The sequence below is a fragment of the Emys orbicularis genome, chromosome 3, assembly GCF_028017835.1.
Source record: "Emys orbicularis isolate rEmyOrb1 chromosome 3, rEmyOrb1.hap1, whole genome shotgun sequence".
Lineage (NCBI taxonomy): Eukaryota > Metazoa > Chordata > Testudines > Emydidae > Emys > Emys orbicularis.
In genome coordinates, this window is record NC_088685.1 from 123,998,044 (window position 1) to 124,019,967 (window position 21,924).

The 21,924-nt window shown below is 47.8% G+C and overlaps 1 protein-coding gene across 1 annotated transcript in view; it reads left to right on the plus strand.

The window, feature by feature from the left end:
- MAP3K4 (mitogen-activated protein kinase kinase kinase 4) overlaps positions 1 to 21,924 on the plus strand; it is a 207,067-nt gene that overhangs the window by 20,325 nt on the left and 164,818 nt on the right. The window lies entirely within an intron of this gene.

Below are 21,924 nucleotides of genomic sequence, written 5' to 3' on the forward strand. Positions count from 1 at the left end.
GCTAGGCACCGTACATCCATATAATGAGAGACAGCCCCTGCCCTGAAGAGCTTACAGTCCAAATAGGCAAGGCAGGCAAAGGGTGGGCGGAGAAAATGAAGTACAGTAAAGTAAAGTGACTTGTCCATTGCTACACAGCAGGGCAGTGGTACAGCCGGAGATAGAACCCAGGTCTCCTGAGTCTCACCAAGGCCTAGCCACTAGATCATACTGCTTCCTGCACAATCTGATGTGCTGTCAGCATGCTGTTTGTGATGTAATGTTGCATTGTCACGGTGAAAAAGCAGAGGAGCAACTTTGACCATGGGCCTGATTCTGCTCTCTTGTACATTAATTTTACACCAGCGTAACTCCATTGTGCAGATAGTTATTCCTGATTTACACCAATACAGGTGAGAGGAGAATCAAGCCCAATATGATACTCTGCTCCTAAATCAGTTGATAATAATAATTAATAATTAATTAACCTTATGAAGTGGCTCAGGATGCTGGCATAAGCTGTGCTCAGACTGGGCAGACTAGCCATAACCACGCTTTTCACCTCTGTCCTACGTCAAGCCATAGAAGCACTTTCATAGGGCCTCCCGTTGTGGCCATTGTTTTACTGCTAATGGGGAAGGAGCAGTGAGAGACAAATGTCATTGATGGCTCCTGTAGCACCACAGCTGTTACATACTGGTTGCCTGGATGCCTTTCTACATATTGTGAGAGGGAGCTGTTACACAGTCTTACAAGTTGTTTTTCTTAGTATGTGAGCACTGTTCAGTCTTCAAAAGAAGTGCTGCATTGTCATTAGCTTTGTGATGTATTTTCTATTGAGGGGAACTGTGGCAAGCAGCAATGGAGTTTGTTCTCTGCCTTAATCTCTCTAATTAGTGCCATTTCTGGGGAGACTTTCTCCGTGGGAACTGGACATTGGTGTTTTGGATGAGATTCTTGAAAAAAGAGATTGCCTGTGGGCTATCTGTGACCACCTCTGTTCAAGGACTGATGTATTGTGTAAATAAAACAAGTTACACTAAGAAAATACCCTAACATCATGTCACTGATTTCTCCTCCACTGGGGAACTGACCTGCAAAGCCCTGACATCTGACACTGCTCAGCAGAGAGACAACAGTAGAGCAGAGGGACAACAGTAATCAGACTCTGTTCTTGTTTTAGATCCATGTCCTGAAATTTCCAGAAAGGCAATATAACTTGCTCGGAACCGCTACACTTAGCCAACTGGAGCCAAAACCATGTTTCCCACTGTATCCAGCAAGCTGAAATCATTTGTGCAGCTTGCAGGAAAGTCTGGAATAAAATAGTTTTAAAAGTTGAGAAAAAGTTGGAGGGAATAAAAACTTAAAGCAAAAAACACTGAGGTAAAAAGTAAAAGGAAGCTTGACTGACCAATCTTATCCTGAACAGAACATGAGAGGAAATCTACAGGGCCTGGAGAGCGAGAAAGGGACTATACCACCAGTTTTGTATCCAATTCAATATTGTGCACGAGCAACTAAAATCTAATACAGTTAAAAACATCAAGAAATAAATCTTCATCTCATAAATATGACTATGCAATATAATGTATATACCTTATATTCATAAACATATTAGCTACATTTCCCCAGCCCTGAAGAAATATAGCAACATGCTGCCACCCCCATAACCAGCACTTGACCATTTTTAAATCAAGCTTTGAAGTTTTTCTAAAATATCTGCTTGAGGAATTATTTTGGGAAAGTTCTGTGGGGGGTGCTGTATAGGAGGTCAGTCTAGATGATCACAATGGTCCCTTCTGCCCTGGGAATCTATGACCCATGCATGGTGAAAAGTGCCAGAGGTAGGTGTGGCTAATGTCCTTTCAGACAGCTCTTGCTACTGGATCAACTATAAAGGGCCAGGTTAACTTGAATGTTCACAATCCTATTGAGCTCCCACAGCTTATCCTGAGGAAGTGACTCAAACAAGGCAGAGGCTTTATGCCAGAGCTTGACCCACCCTCTGGCCATGCAGGCTTGGTCATCCATAACATGAAGGATTGCTGCTATGGCTTAATAAAACCTTTGAGTGTATGAATATCAGTGCAGGGTACTGGGGCTTAGTGCTTTAGGTTCAACTGGTCACCCATTTGCCTCAATCACCACATTTTCATGTGGGACACATGGCCAGGCATCCTCGGGGAGCGTGTACTTTTTCTGAACTGCGTAAGAGACAGGTGCAATGATATGAGGTATCCACCGCACCTCCTTCCCCAGTTCTACCAAAACAGGGTAAAAGGGCATGGAGGCTCCTGCTGCCACAGCTCCTCTCTCTTGCTGTGATGTGGCAGGCTGCCAGTGGGGACGCGGCTGAACAGCTGCAGCAGGGGGGAAAGAGCAACTGCTTGGAGTGCTAATCTCGCTTATGAAGTCCACTGCTGCACAGTGAGTGGGGAGCTGCAGAGAAGGTGATCCAAAGGGAGAGGGGAGTTGGTGCCCCCTCCTGACTCCCCATAATAGTAAGCCTGCCTAAGTAATATCCATGAGAGAGAAGGAGGTGTGTTGTGAGCTCAGGACTGGGAGCTGGGATCTCCTGAGCTCTAACTCCAGCTCAGACACTGATTCTCTCTGGGGTTTTGAGTAAACCACTTTATATCTCTGCCTCAACTCTCACTATCTGTACAATTGTCAATAGGGTTAATATATAATTACCTGCCTCCCAGTTGTGAGGTAAGTTCATGCTTGTTAACGGCTTTGGAAATGAAAAATGCTAAATACGTGTGTCAGGGTTTCCTCCCCACTCTGAACTCTAGGGTACAGATGTGGGGACCCACATGAAAGACCCCCTAAGCTTATCTCTACCAGCTTAGGTTAAAAACTCCCCCAAGGCACAAATTCTTCCTTGTCCTTGGAACGGTATCGCTGCCACCACCAAGTGAGTTAGACAAAGATTGAAGGAAAAGAACCACGTGGAGTTCCTGTTCCCCCCAAATCCCTCCAAGCCCCTTCACCCCCTTTCCTGGGAAGGCTTGAGAATAATATACCAACCAAATAGGTTAACAAAGTGGGCACAGACCAGCCCTTGGGTTTTTAGGACACTAAAAACCAATCAGGTTCTTAAAAGCAGAAGTTTATTATAAAGAAAAAGTAAAAGAAGCACATCAGGATGGAAGATAATTTTACAGGGTAATCAGATTCAAACACAGAGGATTCCCCTCTAGGCAAAATTTTAAAGTTACAAAAAAACAGAAATAAACCTCCCTCTTAGCATAGGGAAAATTCACAAGATAAAACAAAAGATAATCTAACGCATTTCCTTCCTATTACTTACAATTTGTAATCTTAGATGCTTAGTTCAGGTATGGCTTTAGGAGATGTATTTTCCCTGCCCTGGTTCCTCGCTGTCCCGGAGAGAGAACAAAGAAGCACCAAAACAAAAACCTTCCTCCACAGATTTGAAAGTATCTTCTCCCCTTATTGGTCCTTTAGGTCAGGTGTCAACCAGGTTATCCAAGCTTCTTAACCCTTTACAGGTAAAGGAGGGATTTTATGCTACCCTTAGCTGTATGTTTATGACAACGTTATGTTAAGCGTTATCATCCCAGGCAGTATTAGCAAGCAACAAGACATGTTCCCTTTGAAAGCTACTGTTAGTTCAGAAAGGTCAATTGTCAGATAGTGGAAAACTGCCCACCCTCCCCTGAAAAAAAAAAGCTAATTACAGCAGAGAGGTACATAGGCTAAGTGACCTTGCTAATTTGGAGAAAGCTGTGCCTTAGAGAACTGATAGCTTTGAAAAATATATTGCTTATATGGTCTTGTTTAGGGAGGTGCATGATTAAGACTAATTTAAAAGGGAGAGAGCTGTTGACAGAGCATTCTCAGTGGAAAACGAACTTCCCACTCACAGTCTGAAACAGCTGTAATTTGTTGATTATCAAGGCCCAACCCCTCCCAAACTGTGGAGCACCAACTCTGCAGTGTACCTGAGGAGGGACTTTTGGAGAAGAGTGATATGAGGCTTCATTTCTTTGTGGAGGATGGGGTGGGTTTTTTTTCCCCCCCCAGTCTTTCAGTTTAATTGTTTGGCTCTCTCGGTTTTCTCCTGTCGGTGAGGAAAAGCAGTTGAATTTGTCGATTTTAAATTCTATTGTATGGTTTGTGTTCTAAAACAATTGTTTACAGAGCCTCGAATCTGGATAGGCACTTTTTGTTTATACAGCTATGGAAAAAAAACAGTTAACGAAACACCTAATACAATACAATGCAGCAAGAACCTAACAGAATCTACACAGCATGAGAGAATTGTGCTTGCAAAGACAGCTAAGCCATATTGATATGATTCCCTATGGCAGCCTTTTGGAATTGCAGGCAGACTAATGCATGCAGGTTTGAAATATCTCAAGGACATCTCTAGGAAAAGTTATACAACACCCTTTCTGTTGACTGAGCTGGGTTATAGAATGATCTGCAGGATTATTATGGCAGCTGACTACGTTTCTGCTTCAGAAACAGCAACTGTTTCCTTATCTATTTATTGTTTTCAGGGAAGGCAATGAGATGGGAAGAGGAAAGAAGTTAAATTTAAGTACATATGCTCACATTTTCAAAGGTATCCACTTATATGGGGGCACCTCAATTTTTGGAGGCCCAATTTCGGACACCTTTGTGTGGATATTACAGCCTAACTTCAGACCTAAGGCCCCTGATCCTGCCAATACTTATGCATGTATTTAATTTTACTACTGTGGGTAACCCCATTGATATCAATGCTTGCAGTATTGGGGCCCAAGTTTGAACATATTTTCTTGACAGCCTGGATTTACTTAAATCACTCTGGTGTCTGAGCATTAAGTAAATATATTTGACATATATAAACTAAACATGTACAATAAATAAGTCTGACATACAACCTGAGTATTAATTTCTTCTAGTACTTATGTCCAGTATATATATTGTATTAGATATTTAATTTAACCACATAATTCTGGTTTGAAGATATAATCAGTAGGGTTTGAAAAAGAAATTTATAAATTAATTTTTAAAAGTAGTTAACTAAAATATTTTCATGTGTATATATTCCTTTTTCCTACCTTTGACTCATATAATCTTCTATGCAGGAAAAGGCCATGTAAGGGCCAGAAAACTCTGAGTTTTATCTTGCACAGTTTCCTTTAGATCAGTCTACTGGAAGGCAAGTCTTGCAGCTACTATGGAACAGGTTCAGACAGGGCTGGATTAAAGTACAGGCACTGTGAACCTTTGCCTAGGGCCTCAGCTCTTGGAGTCAGGTAATTATAGAAAAATCTCAACTTTTTTTTTTTTAAACCTTAATTTCTAGCTATCATGGTTGCAAAGAAAAATTGAAAAAGTGAACTGAGCATAGTTGGTGCCTGAGTCAGCAGAGAGCCTGAAGCTATAGTTCTGGGAGTAAACTGCACCAGCCAGTGGGTTGATAACTCCAAGACCCACTGCTCTGGGGGGCCCTGCCAATGCCACTCCAGGAGAGGGCTCTGCATGTGGCAGGAGAGAAATGTGATAGGCCCAGTGCAACTTCCCACACAAGTACACCCCACATGCTGGGATAAGTACTAGGAGCACTCCCTACTGTTACCGCAGCCGTTCTGAGAGGAAGAAGATATCCCTGCTGCTGCCCTTGAGGGGGTGACCAAGAACCCCATCTTCTTGACCTTGCCCCTTTGGAAGAGAGGAAGGCCCCACTCAGCACCCTGGGGGTGGAGCCACAGGAGGCCCTGATTGCCTTAATCCAGCCCAGGACACTCTCACTGAAGGCTTGGCCTTCCAAACACATGGAGAGTGGGGGGAAGGGTAGCAAGGTTGGATGTTTTTCTAAAAGATCTGTTCTAGGAATTATTCAGGGGAAGTTCTATGGCCTGTGTTATACAGGAGATCAGGCCAGATGACCACAGTGGTCCCTTCTGGCCTTGGAATCTATTAATCTCTCAGGTCTCAAGACCCCGCAAGAAGTCTGGGGCATTTGGGCGGTGGTTCGATTCCTCTACACTACTGCCCAGGACGCCGCTCACTTCTCCCCCATTCCACTCAGGAAGCTCAGATCTTTAAGGAGCTATGCTCCCATGGGTCTTCTCTCTCTAGTTTCTCTAGTTTCCCTTTCGGTGGGGGAGTTTCAGTGTGAGGAGGGAGAATCAATCAATGGAAGACATTTACTGCAGTACTCCTGTCTGACTGAGAGAGGCCCCCCCAAACCAGAGAGCAGCTATCTGAAGAGCAAATTCCATGGGACTGGGCAAGAGGAAGTGAAGTGGTTGAACTTGCATCATTCAAGGCAACGCCATTGACTTCAATGAAAGCAAGGTCAAGCCCATAGTCCTGATCTGCAGCTACCTCATTAGACTGGATATTTCTCCTCTACCTCACCACAGATCCTGCTGTCAAAACTGGAAGGGAGCATTCTGCCCAGCTGTGAAGTACCCTTATGTTTTTTTAATCTATCACTGATTAATGTAACTTTGTATCATTTTAAATGCATAAAATGAAAAACTTAATTCTAAAAGAAAGAGGGGAAAAATGAGACTGGAAAAAAATGGCCATCATTCTGACTATGGAGTGAAATGGAAACTGCTAGACAGCTGTGATGAATTGCCCCAGAGAAAATTCAGTGGAATAACTGGGCAGATGAGTCCTGCTGTTCCACTTACACAATAACATTTTGGTTTGTACAGTGTCTCTTATGCTGACTCTACCCAAATCTTTCCTTCATAGAGTTAAACAATAAACACCACAGGAGCAGAGAAATTAAGGAGGCATAGAAACTCAGTAAGACAGACACTACAAAGCTTTTTCAGATGGTGAGAGCTGTTCAGAGGAGGATGTTCTTGCACTTTTATCTAGCCCTTCCAACTAATATGGTCTTGGTGCAGCAGGGAAATTCAGTTACAGCATATCACTAATATCAGAGCCTCTTTATATCATTGCAGTAGTTACCTGATTTCACAATTAGAGTGATCATTTGAATGAGAGATGAAGGAGGTTACAAGCCAGAGAAATTAGTTGTTAGAAACAAAATTCACTATGTGGCATGCACATTGTAACTAAATAAGAAATCTTGCTTCAATACATAAGGCAAACTGTCTTTTGTTATAAATGCCCATCAGTTTATAAGATGTCCTTCACTCCCTGTGCTTTTAAATTATGTCCTGTTCTTTCCAGAACTAGCAGGCATTCTGTAACATAGGAAAGAATCCAAGCTAAGAGGCGTCTTTGTAGAGGGAAAATTGTGAAGGCAAGTTCTTTTAATGGAGAAACTGAACATTCATAGCACTTGACTGAGTGCCAAGCTTCTCCTTGCAGACGCACGAATGTAATGCTAGTGAGGACCTTTTACATAGTTTTTTCCATGCTTACGTTCATTGTGACTTTTACTAGACAGTGCAGTGCTGAAAGTTCGACTGGCAAAGGAAGTGCGTATTACTATCACCACATTTTAAAATCCTTTGGAAGAGCTGACTGGTTTTGACTAGGAAGCATTTCACGAGGCAAGTGAATAGTACTATTACTATTAGTCTTCATTGATTTTTAAAGTAATGTCACAAAACTGTCCATAAAAATATCAAAAGCTATGAAGAAGCAAAATACAAGCAAATATTTTACATAAAAAATGTACGATGTGGACTGCTGTATCTACTTCACTGCCACAGCACTTCCCAAGGGATCTCGTATATCTCTTGCTTGCACAATGTCTTTTACCTGTCACTTAAACATTTCACTTGCATGTCATGCTTTCCTTTAGATAAGAGTTATTTTCTTCCAGGATCACGTGGAGTTCTTCAGTTTTGACAGTAATCTTACAAAATAGATGCTCATCTGAACCAGCTTTTCTCATATCCACATACAAATCTTTTAAAGTGGAGACACCTTCTAAAGTTCAAATCTCCTTGCACAACCCAGGGTAATTTCAGTTCATTTTAAAAGACTTTGTACTCCTACATATTGATGAAAATCAGGTATGATTCCATACCATTTCTATAACATCTGAACAGTTTCTATTACTAGCACATTGCCCAGTAATGTGTGGGAAATTACCCTGATGATACCAATTCCACCAACAGACATCACTGTGTGTGTAGACTACAATTGATCTAGTAATCAGAAGTCCTTTTTTTTGTATGGTTTTTATTTAAAGTTCTACATTTTATTTTATACTCTCTAGCAGATCATTTAGTATAGTCCAGTATATTTGACCACTGTCTCCCATCAGATCATACATGTAATCTGCATTCTCATCTCTTGTGCAGAAACTTAAAATGAACAAGTATGATTAAATAGTCCAAGTAACATCACATGCAATTTTGAAACAAGATGATACAATATTATCAAATACAATATTTAATATTGAAGGATTTACAGAAGTTGGTTTAGGTAGTCTGAGCAAAGCAAAATTGCAAATAACTTGAAATCTTGATTGTTGATTGCTTCCCAAGGTAAAACCATTTTGCAAGGATGCAAAGACAGCTGGTAAAATCGCCAAGAAAATCTCTGACTTTTAATGTAGCATTTATTTTAGGGGGGATTTGGATGATTCAGTGGATGGATTGCTTTACACTTTCAGTGGTTCAAGACTGACTCACATCACTAGTGATTTAAGGGACAAATTTTAAGCTCCTGACTGGAGCAAAAGTCCCATTGAAGTCACTGGGCGTTTCAGTTCAGTAAGAACCATAGAATGTGGGCCAAAATCATCACCATATGAAGGTTACTTAGTCATCTATGTGAAACAATTCTCCAATTTCTAGTAGAAAAATGTCCAATTCACAAAAACCTGCAGCTCAAGGTAGTATCAGCAAAGAATAGGCATGAAGACTGAACTATCCTATTACTGCTAAAGATAGGACTCTCTAGATCTGAGCTGAGACATTGGCAGAGCAGTTTGTGGAAGCTTGCATTGCCACTGCTCTCCTTGTACCTCTTTTGTGGCTAAAAAGAGGACTTCCATCTTCAAGGCTGTCAATCTGGCACCTTTCAGAAACACCAAAGTCCTTCACAATTTTTAAGTGAAGAAGAAGTAATTTTTGTACACAAGCTGTTGTGTGACTAGAGCTAATGATGGTTTTAGAGGGACATTTTTAAGCAGGAAAGCATTTAACATACCACCAAGTTCACAGATTTCTGGGGGAGACCAGCGTTTCTCAAACTGGGGTCCCGATCCAAAAGGGGGTTGCAAGGTTATTGTAGGGGGGTCGTGGTATTGCCACCCTTACTCGGCGCTGCCTTCAGAGCTGGGTGGCCGGAGAGTGGTGGCTGCTGGCCAGGCACACAGCTCTGAAGTCGGCACCCCTCCAGCAGCAGCGCAGAAGTAAAGGTGGCAATACCATGCCACCCTTACTACTGCACTGCTGCTGGCGATGGCTCTGCCTTCAGAGCTGGGCTCCCGGCCAGCAGCCACCGTTCTCCGGCCACCCAGCGCTGAAGGCAGCACTGCTGCTGCCAGCAGCAGTGCAGAAGTAAGGGTGGCAATAACCTTGCAGACCCCTCCTCCCCAACCTGCTTTTGGGTCAGGACCACTACACTTACAACACCATGTCATTTCAGATGTAAATATCTAAAATCATGAAATTTATTATTTTTAAAATCCTATGACCCTGAAATTGACCAAAATGGACCATGAATTTGTTAGGGTCCTAGCCATAAAGGCCTTCATAAGGGAAAGTTAAATGCAGCATTGCTTCCAGGAGAGCTCTGGGAGATATTGTGCCTCAGGGACAGGGCCGGCTCTACCATTTTTGCCGCCCCAAACAAAAAAAAAAGGCGCTTGGACTGCCGCCTGAACTGCTGAAGCAAAAAACAAAAAACCGCCCAGACTGTGCTGCCCCAAGAATGGACGGAATGCCGCCCCTTAGCATGTGCTGCCCCAGGCACGTGCTTCCTCCGCTGGTGCCTGGAGCCGGCCCTGCTCAGGGAAACATTAACCTTCAGGATACCACACCCTTTGGACAGTATAGCACATACTCCCCCTCCATGGCCAACCAGCTCCATTGGCCAGTACAGAAGAGGAGTAGGGGTATAGCTTGATCCTTTTGGGATGGCAAGAACTCAGCAGGGCCTAGCAGGGAGCAGTCCCTGCACTCAGAAGGAGTAGTTGTGACTGGCTTTTGTGCAAGCTTCCCAACGGTGGGAAAAGTCTGTGCTCTCTCCTCTTGCTCTCTTGTGTAAGGGCCAGCTACTGTCTGGCCCTCACCCTATAATTAAAGTAACCATATATGGGCTTTGGATTGAACAGACTATTTTAGGAGCTTCTACATGGCAAGAAGGATCCAATTTTCTTTTATAATAGTTTTAATTCACTTTAGAGAAGCATCTTAACTTTGCATCAACATCGAAGTCTAAATGGAGGAAGGCAAAGGTAGTAGAAAAGAAAAACCCATCTACAGTGTCATTCTAGATGTCATTTACAAACATCCTAAAACATAGGTATGTTCTAGGATAAGGACATCTCATGTAAATAGGTCTGGACTGGTTGTTTTAAACTATATAATGCCCATTCCTGTCCCAAAGCTATAATAGGAACTGTAAATGGTAAAGAAAAGTTGATCTGCATTATTTTTATATTAACATATATATTGTGGTAACCCCTAGAGGCAGGACAGGTTGTGCCCCATTGTGCCAGGTGCTGTACAAATATATAGAAATGATAATGATAAGCAAGTCAGGGTGGGGGAGAGTAAGACAGGAGAACAACAGTAATTAGATATGGACAATTCTTAGGCAATTAATAAAAACTCAACCCCCATCTAACTGTTATCAGTTTCTGCATCCACACATCCCTTTAACTGGAAATAAATAAATACATTTTTGAGCTGACAGGCAGGGCCGGCTTTAGGCCGATTCGCCCGATTCCCTGGAATCGGGCCCTGCGCACTCACCCCGGCGGTGGTCGTCTTCGGGGGCCCCGCTCCCCTGGACAGAGCGCGGCCAGCCCCGCGGCCCCGTGACCCCGGCTGGAGCTCCGGCGGAGTGCGGCCAGCCCCGCTCTCCCAGCCGGACCGCCGGCCAGAGCGCGGCAGCCCCGCGACCCCGGCCGGACTGCTGGCTGGAGCGTGGCTGCCCCGCGGCCCCGCGACCCCGGCCGGCAATCCGAAGTGCCGCCCCAGGAATCGGGCCCCGCACTTGCTAAAGCCGGCCCTGCTGACAGGTACCTGGCTCCTTGGAAGTCACAACAATACTACACAAAATAAAACATTAATATCATGTTTATGCACAAGACACAGAAAAGGATTAGCCAAACTTAAGCTGACAAAGTTTTTTCATGCAGCCTCTGTCAGGGTTTATCACTATGGAGATGTAGCTGCTGAGAATTACAAATTCTGGAAGCAATGTTTCTTCTTGGTCCTTGTAACCATACTTTTCTGACTGCCAAGTTTTGGGTTTCTTTTTTTAACGGCTTAGGATGGCTTTAACCAGGCATAAATATAGCTGCATAAATAGTGAGAAGTTATTTTTGAACATTTCAGCTATCCCGATGTATAGTATTGCTGATCTAAGCATTCAAAAATCATGAGTCAAACCTCAAAAAATCATAAGATTGGCTTAAAATTGAGAAATGTTTTTAAATATATAGCGAATTTTGGATTTTTTTAATTTGCCGTCTGGTTCCCAGCCAATGGGAGCAGCGGGGGCGGCGCCTGCGGATGGGGCAGCACGCAGAGCCACGCAGCTGTGCCTCCACATAGGAGCCGGAGGGGGGACATGCTGCTGCTTCTGGGAACTGCTTGAGGTGAGCACTACCCGGAGCCTGCACCCTGACCTCCTCCCGCCCAAGCCCTAATCCCCCTCCCATCCTCCAACCCCCTCAGTCCCAGCCTGGAGCACCCTCCTGCACCCCAAACCCCTCATCCCCAGCCCCACCCCAGAGCCTGCACCCCCAGCCAGAGCCCTCACCCCCCCACCTCAACCCCCTGCCATGAGCCCCCTCCTGCACCTTGAACTCCTCATTTCTGGTCCCACTCCTCAGCCTGCACCCCCAGCTGGAGCCCTAACCCCCTCCTGCACCCTAACCCCAATATTGTGAGCGTTCATGGCCAGCCATATAATTTCCATACCCAGATGTGGCCCTCGGGCCAAAAAGTTTGCCCACCCCTGCTCTAAGGAGTACTTGCAAAAAACAACTTGTGAGTACATAGGCTGAAATTTATTTGGGCAAAGCATTCATCAAACAATTTTGATTAATGAACCAACTAATCACAACCCCAGTCTGCTCATGGACAATTAATGAACATGAAAAGGGCTACATTTGCCCAATAAATTGTAAATAGCAAATTGTATACCCAGTTTTAACCAGAAGCCTTAAACCTTACATGATCTTGCACATCCTCTGCACTGCTTTACAGCAAGTTTTAAGCTTAATCAGTGTTGCTGTTGACAACAGAGCTTTCTAGCAAAAATGCTTTAATTATTACTGGATTGGGGTGCAATCCAGACCAGTGAGGGGTTGTGTCATTACTTAGAATCATAGAATCTCAGGGTTGGAAAGGACCTCAGGAGGTCATCTAGTCCAACCCCCTGCTCAAAGCAGGGCCAATCCCCAGACAGATTTTTACCCCAGTTCCCTAAATGGCCGCCTCAAGGCTTGAACTCACAACCCTAGGTTTAGTAGGCCAATGCTCAAACCACTGAGCTATCCCTCCCCACTTGCCCTGTAATCCTAGGGCCTGGTCTACACTAGGCGTTTATGTCGAATTTAGCGCCGTTACATCGAATTAACCCTGCACCCGTCCACACCACGAGGCTATTTAGTTCGACATAGAGGCCTCTTAAATTCGACTTCTGTACTCCTCCCCAACGAGGGGACTAGCGCTAAATTCGACATGGCCATATCGAATTAAGCTTGGTGTGGATGGAAATCGACGCTAATAGCTCCGGGAGCTATCCCACAGTGCACCACTCTGTTGACGCTCTGGACAGCAGTCCGAGCTCGGATGCTCTGACCAGCCACACAGGAAAAGCCCCGGGAAAATTTGAATTCCTTTTCCTGTCTGGGCAGTTTGAATCTCATTTCCTGTTTGGACATCGTGGCGAGCTCAGCAGCACTGGCAACGATGCAGAGCTCTCCAGCAGAGATGGCCGTGCAATCCCAGAATAGAAAGAGGGCCCCAGCATGGACTGATCGGGAAGTCTTGGATCTCATCGCTGTGTGGGGCGATGAGTCCGTGCTTTCCGAGCTGCGCTCCAAAAGACGGAACGCAAAGATCTATGAGAAGATCTCTAAAGCCATGGCAGAGAAAGGATACAGCCGGGATGCAACGCAGTGCCGCGTGAAAATCAAGGAGCTGAGACAAGGCTACCAGAAGACCAAAGAGGCAAACGGACGATCCGGATCCCAGCCCCACACATCCCGTTTCTACGAGGCACTGCATTCCATCCTAGGTGCGGCCGCCACCACTACCCCACCACTGACCGTGGACTCTGAGGATGGGATATTGTCCACGGCCGCTTCCTCGGACATGTTAGCGGACGGGGAAGATGAGGAGGACGAGGCAGTCGACAGCGCTTACCAAGCTGATTTCCCCGACAGCCAGGAGCTCTTCATCACCCTTACAGAGATCCCCTACCAACCCTCCCCAGCATGTAACCCAGACACAGATTCAGGGGAAGGATCAAGCGGTAAGTGCTTTAAACATCTAAACATTTATTTTTAACAAAACTGAAATATTAAGAATAAGAACAATGTGTGCTTCATGATTTCTTTACCCTGGGCGCTTAAGTATTCAGTTCAAACTATTTAAAAAAAATCTAACAGTGTCCGGTTGTGCATGATTCTGCTGCCCAAGCTACTCCACTCTTTAGTCCCTGCCACTACAGCTATAAGAAAATCCGGTCTATATGTCCGGGGATAGAGCAATAATCCTCCACGGACATCTCGACGAAGCTCTCCTGCAGGTAATGGGAAAGCCTGTTCATCAGGTTCCTGGGGAGAGCGGCCTTACTGGGTCCTCCGAAGTAGGAGACGTTCCCGCGCCAGGAGACAAGCAAGTACTCCGGGATCATTGCCTTGCACAGACATGGCGGCATAGGGCCCTGGTCTTTGCAGGCTTTCCCGAAGCATCCTTTACTTCTCGCTGTCCGAGATCCTCATGATAGTTATGTCGCTCATGATGACCTGCTTTGAATTAGGTAGGGGACTGTTAGTATTGGGACTGCTTGCAAGTTCCTTTACAGAACTGTAACCGCTGGTTTACAGCCACGCGGTGGAGGCGGGAGAGGGGCAGCATACAGGGATCTTTCCCTGGGACATCCGCGAGGGGGTGGGACAGGGCCAGAGTTCATGCTTGGCCGATTGCTGGCAGCAGAGACTGGCATTGCTTTCAATGTGAAAGGAGGCCAGTGGTACTACTAAAGTTTTAAGCAGCCACAAGTCTACGGCTTACCATGTTTGCCTGCTACAGAGATTACGGTGTCCTGCCATGCTTCCCAGATCGGCAGTGCAAAACCCCAGGCACTGAAGGCGAGGTCCAAAAATTCGACCTTGTCCTGAGTGCGCATGTGATAGGTGCAGTGCATGGTCTTGTTCACAGAGAAAGACTATGTTCTTTGTTCACAACTACATTTATGTTTCGGAGGAATTCACTACCTTTTTCTCATTCCCACAGCCACATCTGCGACTGTCTCCCAACCCAGCCTGGCATCACACTCCCAGAGGCTAGCGCACATTAGGCGGAGGAAGAAGAAGACGCGAGAGGACATGTTCTCAGAACTAATGAGAATTTGTCCCAAATGCACCGGACACACATGGAACGTGAGGAGAGGTGGCGGCAGGAAGACCAGCAGGCGACTCAAACGCTGCTTGGACTTCTGAGGGAGCAAACGGACACGCTCCGGCGCCTTGTTGATGTTCTGCAGGAATGGAGGCAGGAGGACAGAGCCCCGCTGCAGTCTATCAGTAACCGCACTCCCCCGCCACCAAGTCCCATACCCCCCTCGCCCAAAGTCCAAAGAAGGAGGGGCGGCAGAGTCCGTGAAAACTCTCACTCCACCCCTGCAGACTGCTCAAGCACCAGAAGGCTGTCATTCCCCAAAATTTGAAAAGTCCTTTCCTGCCCGCCTCACCCAAGACCCCGTCCAAGTTTCACCCCCCAGTTTCATGTGTGGTTGTTAATAAAAAATACATTTCTGTTCATTACTGTTTCAGTCATGTTCTTTTGAGGGAGAGTCTGTCTGAAGGGGGGGAAGGGGCTTGGTAATTGGACAGGACAGTCACCTTTAGTAGGGTACAGAGGCGGGGGCAGGTCCAGCAGCAGGGCACATACACAGTGCAGTGACTAGTTACCCTGGTCAGTCTGGGAAGTGGTTTTCATGTTCTGTGCGTGGGGGGGGGGGGTTGCACTGTGACTTTGTTGCGGGGGAGGGCAGTTACAAATCTTATGCAGCGGTCCTTGTCCTGGATCACAGAGCCACGCAGCAGGGGATCTGTAACCCTCCTCCCCCTGCCATAAAGTCACATAGCCCCCACATACACGCAGTCCCGCTCAGGAGGGCTGGCAGGCTCCGTTGAAACAACCAGTCCGCCACTGCGAATCCTGTCATTCCTGGAGTTTAGAAGGATCATTTGCATCAGTACACTACACCCGCTCCCCACCACAGTCTGCGTCCCAGGTTTCAAACATTCCCGCGAAAACAGTAATAAAGACAACAGTGTTCATTAACAAAATAAAACTGATTTTATTTTTTTGGAAGGGGGTGGAGGGGGTCTGTAACTGGAGAGGATAGTCAACATTAACTGGGTAAAGAAACGGTCGCAGGTTCAGCTTCTCTGTACAGAAACTTAAAAGTCACTGGTTACCCTGCTCACTGTGGAACCTAGCTTTCAAAGCCTCCCGGATGCACAGCGCGTCCCGCTGGGCTCTTCTAATCGCCCGGCTGTCTGGCTGTGCATAATCAGATGCCAGGCTATTTGCCTCAACCTCCCACCCCGCCATAAAGGTCTCCCCCTTGCTCTCACAGAGATTGTGGAGCACACAGCAAGCTGCTATAACAATGGGGATATTGGTTTCGCTGAGATCACAGCGAGTCAGTAAGCTTCTCCATCTCCCCTTGAGACGACCAAAAGCACACTCCACCACCATTCTGCACTTGCTCAGCCGGTAGTTGAACAGTTCTTTTTCAGTGTCCAGGGCGCCAGTGTAGGGCTTCATGAGCCAGGGCATTAGCGGGTACGCTGGGTCCCCGAGGATCACTGTAGGCATCTCCACATCCCCAAGAGTTATTTTGTGGTCCGGGAAGTAAATACCTTCCTGCAGCCGTCTAAACAGACCAGAGTTCCTGAAGACGCGAGCGTCATGAACCTTGCCCGGCCATCCGACGTTGATGTTTGTAAAACGTCCCCTATGGTCCACCAGTGCTTGCAGCACCATTGAAAAGTAGCCCTTTCTGTTAATGTACTGGCTGGCCTGGTGCTCCGGTCCCAGGATAGGGATGTGAGTTCCATCTATAGCCCCACCGCAGTTTGGGAATCCCATCGCGGCGAAGCCATCTATGATGACCTGCACGTTTCCCAGGGTCACTACCTTTGAGAGCAGTACCTTAACGATTGCGTTAGCTACTTGCATCACAACAACCCCCACGGTAGATTTGCCCACGCCAAACTGGTTCGCGACAGACCGGTAGCTGTCCGGCGTTGCAAGCTTCCAGAGGGCTATGGCCACTCGCTTCTGGACAGTCAGGGCTGCTCGCATCCGGGTGTCATTGCGCTTCAGGGCAGGGGACAGCAACTCACAAAGTTCAAGGAAAGTCCCCTTCCGCATGCGAAAGTTTCGCAGCCACTGGATTCATCCCAGACCTGCAGCACTATGCGGTCCCACCAGTCCGTGCTTGTTTCCCGTGCCCAGAATCGCCGTTCCACAACATCCACATGACCCATTGTCGCCGTGATGTCCTCGGCGCTGGGTCCCGTGCTTTCTGACAGGCCTGTGCTACTCTCAGACTTCAGGCCCTCACCGCGGTGCCGTAGCCTCCTCGCCTGGTTTATCTGCATCTGCCTCTGGGAAAGGTGGATGATAACCTGCGAGGCGTTGACAAGGGCCACAACTGCAGCGATGGTCGCAGCGGGATCCATGCTCGCAGTGCTGTGGCGTCCGCGCTGTCACTGACCGGAAAAGTGCGCGAACTGATTTCCCGCCGGCGCTTTCAGGGAGGGAGGGAGGGCGGTAGTGACGGACGGATGACGACAAGTACCCAAAAGCACCCTCGACCCTTTTTTTTTACCCAGAAGGCATTGGCGGCTCGACCCAGAATTCCAATGGGCAGTGGGGACTGCGGGAACTGTGGGATAGCTGCCCACAGTGCACCGCTTCCAATGTCGACGCTTTCCCCGTTAGTGTGGACTCACAAAGTCGAATTACTGTCCTTAGTGTGGACACACACGTTCGACTTTGCAATATCGATTCTACATTTTCGATTTAAGAGAAAATTTGAATTCCTTTTCCTGTCTGGGCAGTTTGAATCTCATTTCCTGTTTGGACATCGTGGCGAGCTCAGCAGCACTGGCAACGATGCAGAGCTCTCCAGCAGAGATGGCCGTGCAATCCCAGAATAGAAAGAGGGCCCCAGCATGGACTGATCGGGAAGTCTTGGATCTCATCGCTGTGTGGGGCGATGAGTCCGTGCTTTCCGAGCTGCGCTCCAAAAGACGGAACGCAAAGATCTATGAGAAGATCTCTAAAGCCATGGCAGAGAAAGGATACAGCCGGGATGCAACGCAGTGCCGCGTGAAAATCAAGGAGCTGAGACAAGGCTACCAGAAGACCAAAGAGGCAAACGGACGATCCGGATCCCAGCCCCACACATCCCGTTTCTACGAGGCACTGCATTCCATCCTAGGTGCGGCCGCCACCACTACCCCACCACTGACCGTGGACTCTGAGGATGGGATATTGTCCACGGCCGCTTCCTCGGACATGTTAGCGGACGGGGAAGATGAGGAGGACGAGGCAGTCGACAGCGCTTACCAAGCTGATTTCCCCGACAGCCAGGAGCTCTTCATCACCCTTACAGAGATCCCCTACCAACCCTCCCCAGCATGTAACCCAGACACAGATTCAGGGGAAGGATCAAGCGGTAAGTGCTTTAAACATCTAAACATTTATTTTTAACAAAACTGAAATATTAAGAATAAGAACAATGTGTGCTTCATGATTTCTTTACCCTGGGCGCTTAAGTATTCAGTTCAAACTATTTAAAAAAAATCTAACAGTGTCCGGTTGTGCATGATTCTGCTGCCCAAGCTACTCCACTCTTTAGTCCCTGCCACTACAGCTATAAGAAAATCCGGTCTATATGTCCGGGGATAGAGCAATAATCCTCCACGGACATCTCGACGAAGCTCTCCTGCAGGTAATGGGAAAGCCTGTTCATCAGGTTCCTGGGGAGAGCGGCCTTACTGGGTCCTCCGAAGTAGGAGACGTTCCCGCGCCAGGAGACAAGCAAGTACTCCGGGATCATTGCCTTGCACAGACATGGCGGCATAGGGCCCTGGTCTTTGCAGGCTTTCCCGAAGCATCCTTTACTTCTCGCTGTCCGAGATCCTCATGATAGTTATGTCGCTCATGATGACCTGCTTTGAATTAGGTAGGGGACTGTTAGTATTGGGACTGCTTGCAAGTTCCTTTACAGAACTGTAACCGCTGGTTTACAGCCACGCGGTGGAGGCGGGAGAGGGGCAGCATACAGGGATCTTTCCCTGGGACATCCGCGAGGGGGTGGGACAGGGCCAGAGTTCATGCTTGGCCGATTGCTGGCAGCAGAGACTGGCATTGCTTTCAATGTGAAAGGAGGCCAGTGGTACTACTAAAGTTTTAAGCAGCCACAAGTCTACGGCTTACCATGTTTGCCTGCTACAGAGATTACGGTGTCCTGCCATGCTTCCCAGATCGGCAGTGCAAAACCCCAGGCACTGAAGGCGAGGTCCAAAAATTCGACCTTGTCCTGAGTGCGCATGTGATAGGTGCAGTGCATGGTCTTGTTCACAGAGAAAGACTATGTTCTTTGTTCACAACTACATTTATGTTTCGGAGGAATTCACTACCTTTTTCTCATTCCCACAGCCACATCTGCGACTGTCTCCCAACCCAGCCTGGCATCACACTCCCAGAGGCTAGCGCACATTAGGCGGAGGAAGAAGAAGACGCGAGAGGACATGTTCTCAGAACTAATGAGAATTTGTCCCAAATGCACCGGACACACATGGAACGTGAGGAGAGGTGGCGGCAGGAAGACCAGCAGGCGACTCAAACGCTGCTTGGACTTCTGAGGGAGCAAACGGACACGCTCCGGCGCCTTGTTGATGTTCTGCAGGAACGGAGGCAGGAGGACAGAGCCCCGCTGCAGTCTATCAGTAACCGCACTCCCCCGCCACCAAGTCCCATACCCCCCTCGCCCAAAGTCCAAAGAAGGAGGGGCGGCAGAGTCCGTGAAAACTCTCACTCCACCCCTGCAGACTGCTCAAGCACCAGAAGGCTGTCATTCCCCAAAATTTGAAAAGTCCTTTCCTGCCCGCCTCACCCAAGACCCCGTCCAAGTTTCACCCCCCAGTTTCATGTGTGGTTGTTAATAAAAAATACATTTCTGTTCATTACTGTTTCAGTCATGTTCTTTTGAGGGAGAGTCTGTCTGAAGGGGGGGAAGGGGCTTGGTAATTGGACAGGACAGTCACCTTTAGTAGGGTACAGAGGCGGGGGCAGGTCCAGCAGCAGGGCACATACACAGTGCAGTGACTAGTTACCCTGGTCAGTCTGGGAAGTGGTTTTCATGTTCTGTGCGTGGGGGGGGGGGGGTTGCACTGTGACTTTGTTGCGGGGGAGGGCAGTTACAAATCTTATGCAGCGGTCCTTGTCCTGGATCACAGAGCCACGCAGCAGGGGATCTGTAACCCTCCTCCCCCTGCCATAAAGTCACATAGCCCCCACATACACGCAGTCCCGCTCAGGAGGGCTGGCAGGCTCCGTTGAAACAACCAGTCCGCCACTGCGAATCCTGTCATTCCTGGAGTTTAGAAGGATCATTTGCATCAGTACACTACACCCGCTCCCCACCACAGTCTGCGTCCCAGGTTTCAAACATTCCCGCGAAAACAGTAATAAAGACAACAGTGTTCATTAACAAAATAAAACTGATTTTATTTTTTTGGAAGGGGGTGGAGGGGGTCTGTAACTGGAGAGGATAGTCAACATTAACTGGGTAAAGAAACGGTCGCAGGTTCAGCTTCTCTGTACAGAAACTTAAAAGTCACTGGTTACCCTGCTCACTGTGGAACCTAGCTTTCAAAGCCTCCCGGATGCACAGCGCGTCCCGCTGGGCTCTTCTAATCGCCCGGCTGTCTGGCTGTGCATAATCAGATGCCAGGCTATTTGCCTCAACCTCCCACCCCGCCATAAAGGTCTCCCCCTTGCTCTCACAGAGATTGTGGAGCACACAGCAAGCTGCTATAACAATGGGGATATTGGTTTCGCTGAGATCACAGCGAGTCAGTAAGCTTCTCCATCTCCCCTTGAGACGACCAAAAGCACACTCCACCACCATTCTGCACTTGCTCAGCCGGTAGTTGAACAGTTCTTTTTCAGTGTCCAGGGCGCCAGTGTAGGGCTTCATGAGCCAGGGCATTAGCGGGTACGCTGGGTCCCCGAGGATCACTGTAGGCATCTCCACATCCCCAAGAGTTATTTTGTGGTCCGGGAAGTAAATACCTTCCTGCAGCCGTCTAAACAGACCAGAGTTCCTGAAGACGCGAGCGTCATGAACCTTGCCCGGCCATCCGACGTTGATGTTTGTAAAACGTCCCCTATGGTCCACCAGTGCTTGCAGCACCATTGAAAAGTAGCCCTTTCTGTTAATGTACTGGCTGGCCTGGTGCTCCGGTCCCAGGATAGGGATGTGAGTTCCATCTATAGCCCCACCGCAGTTTGGGAATCCCATCGCGGCGAAGCCATCTATGATGACCTGCACGTTTCCCAGGGTCACTACCTTTGAGAGCAGTACCTTAACGATTGCGTTAGCTACTTGCATCACAACAACCCCCACGGTAGATTTGCCCACGCCAAACTGGTTCGCGACAGACCGGTAGCTGTCCGGCGTTGCAAGCTTCCAGAGGGCTATGGCCACTCGCTTCTGGACAGTCAGGGCTGCTCGCATCCGGGTGTCATTGCGCTTCAGGGCAGGGGACAGCAACTCACAAAGTTCAAGGAAAGTCCCCTTCCGCATGCGAAAGTTTCGCAGCCACTGGATTCATCCCAGACCTGCAGCACTATGCGGTCCCACCAGTCCGTGCTTGTTTCCCGTGCCCAGAATCGCCGTTCCACAACATCCACATGACCCATTGTCGCCGTGATGTCCTCGGCGCTGGGTCCCGTGCTTTCTGACAGGCCTGTGCTACTCTCAGACTTCAGGCCCTCACCGCGGTGCCGTAGCCTCCTCGCCTGGTTTATCTGCATCTGCCTCTGGGAAAGGTGGATGATAACCTGCGAGGCGTTGACAAGGGCCACAACTGCAGCGATGGTCGCAGCGGGATCCATGCTCGCAGTGCTGTGGCGTCCGCGCTGTCACTGACCGGAAAAGTGCGCGAACTGATTTCCCGCCGGCGCTTTCAGGGAGGGAGGGAGGGCGGTAGTGACGGACGGATGACGACAAGTACCCAAAAGCACCCTCGACCCTTTTTTTTTACCCAGAAGGCATTGGCGGCTCGACCCAGAATTCCAATGGGCAGTGGGGACTGCGGGAACTGTGGGATAGCTGCCCACAGTGCACCGCTTCCAATGTCGACGCTTTCCCCGTTAGTGTGGACTCACAAAGTCGAATTACTGTCCTTAGTGTGGACACACACGTTCGACTTTGCAATATCGATTCTACATTTTCGATTTAAGAGAAATCGAACTACCCTCGTAGTGTAGACATACCCTAGGTGTCTGACACTGCTTTATTGCTGTAGCTTCCAGCCTG